Genomic DNA, 2,212 nt, shown 5'->3' with positions numbered 1-2,212 from the left:
AGTTGAAAGTAACAGTGGTGGTAGATTATGTTGCCACCCAAACATCCATAAAGAGGTGCCCCACGCTGGAGCACTACATATAACCATTAGAGGCATTCCTTTGCTACAGCTTATAAATTCCCAAGTCCCACTGGGCGGTGGTGACACCTGCCTTTAGTCCCAGCATTCAGGAAGCAGGCAGATCTCTGTGAGATCCAGGCTGTTCTACAGAGGGAGTTCCAGAACAGGCTCCAAAGCAATACTGGGAAACCGTGTGTTGAGAAAAAAAATTCCCAAATCCCTTGCCTCACAGCTGTGATCATAATCAAATCTGTGTTTTATACTATCTTTAAAAACTTCTTCACAGAACAAAGCTTCCTTTGCACACCATGGTAGTTACCTTAGTATTGTCCCCCTTACCCACTTCCCTTCCTTATATTACACACACACACACACACACACACACACACACACACACACACACACACCTACCTGCTGGCTCACCTCCATGCACTCAGTCTTTGTGTTAGGTGCAACTGGAGAAGGAGCTGTACAGACACATCTCTCTGTAGCTGAATGCTGGCACACCATTTTTCAGACATATCGGAAATATTGCGACAACAATAACCACAAAGTTCTGTGATTCACAGGAACAATTGCAAATGCTTAGCCAGCATCTCTCAATTATTAAAGAAACATTATTACTTTCCCCCTCTTTGCAATAGAAGATTAAGAACGAGAAAGGCACTCCTGAGAATGGGCTAGTGAGCCAGGGAAAAGACAAACACTCAAAGTCAAGAATCAGTACTCTTGAGTGAATAGCAGAGTTCTATGTTTATATGAGATTGGCCCCTCTGATAAAAAACAAAACATTGATGCTAGAAAGAGAAGGGAGGGAGGAAATGATTGGTAGAGAATGGAGGGGAGGAGAAGAGAGAACAAAGAGGAAAACAGAAAACATTATTTAGGGGAATCGGCAGCGCATAAAGGAGAAGGGCCTTGAACTTGTGGGAGATAAGGAAAATTGCTTTGAGGCCAGAGAGGAAAGGAAGGCTTCCTGCTCTCTGGGAAGGGGAGATATGAGAAGCAAATGAGACGGCTGTAAATCACCGGGTAAGCCGAGCACCCGTTATTCTGCAGGGTCTGCAGAAAGCTATCAGATGAGAAGCCGGGTCAACTCTCTCTGACTGAAAAAGCACAAAGCCACCCAGTCTTGAAACTGAAGGACTCCTCTTGATATTTTGAGTGGCATCCGGGAGCCGAGATGGTGACTGCTGCTCTCTTCTTGGAATCAGAAGAGGTGGCGGTGGGGGCTCTTGTTGGATGCTCTTGTATAGGAGAAAGGCAACTTGAATATTTCTTTTCCCTCTTCTGCCACCTGAAAAAAATTGAATTGTGATAATAAAGATCTGGCAATTGTGCTGAAGCCCTGAACTCTTATGAAATAACAGCGCAAGTGCTAAACTCTAATCTTGTTTCTCTTTGTTGGAAAGGGAAATAATTGCTACTTAGGTTGTCATCTGACTCTGCAGAGGCAGAGAAATGGATCTCAAGCACTGTAGGCCCATGACCAAGCTCTCGCTGATAAAAGGAACCAGCTGGCATCCCAATTTCCGGGAGGAAAGGTGTTGAGAGGACAAACAGTTCTTGGGGCCGGAGGAGGGTTAGGGGTAGACAAGAGAAGAGGTGAGGAACTGATTGGATGAAGAAGGAAAAGCAGCAACACAGGAGATACACTCCAGCTGGCATCCAAAAATGATCTAGGAATGAGAAAAGGCCGGACCAAATGCCAGTGATGCCTCATTATCCTGCAGAAAGTGAACGCCGTGAATCAGGGCAACACAGACAATCTGGTCAATAAAGGAAATTCTGAAGAAAGCATATTTATTTGTGACCTCATAAAATAGTGTCATTGTTATCAGATGCAGAGATTCTGAGCTAGACATAAGGTCCCTGGGGAGTGTCTGCATGGTTCCAAAAGCTAATGTGCTGATTACAAGTCCATGTCTCCCTCTGATTATACCACAGTTTCCTTTCCAAATGCAGCCAGTTTCTTATACAGCACAGAAAGCAGACTGCCCGTCTTGAGTTTTGGCATATCCAGAGGTCTCTTTGGTAAAGGGTATGATCAATGCAGCCCAGATCATCCAGTTTATCTGTGTTGGGGCCATATTCCGAGTATGGGTGATCTGCTCCACAGATTTTCACTTTACTATTCAAAATGCTAGGACAT

At 44.6% G+C, this 2,212-nt stretch overlaps 1 long non-coding RNA gene across 1 annotated transcript; it reads right to left on the bottom strand.

The window, feature by feature from the left end:
- Positions 1 to 794: 794 nt before the first annotated feature.
- LOC121137441 lies at positions 795 to 1,834 on the bottom strand. Its single transcript, XR_005874663.1, has 2 exons — positions 1,763 to 1,834; positions 795 to 1,357 (listed from the first exon to the last, which is right to left on the bottom strand). It is a non-coding gene; the product is annotated as an uncharacterized LOC121137441 (long non-coding RNA).
- Positions 1,835 to 2,212: the final 378 nt, after the last annotated feature.

The sequence above is a fragment of the Mesocricetus auratus genome, unplaced genomic scaffold (genome assembly GCF_017639785.1).
Source record: "Mesocricetus auratus isolate SY011 unplaced genomic scaffold, BCM_Maur_2.0 Super-Scaffold_100691, whole genome shotgun sequence".
Classification (NCBI taxonomy): domain Eukaryota; kingdom Metazoa; phylum Chordata; class Mammalia; order Rodentia; family Cricetidae; genus Mesocricetus; species Mesocricetus auratus.
The sequence above is the reverse complement of the archived record's forward strand: the minus strand, read 5'-3'. Positions and strand labels throughout refer to the sequence as shown.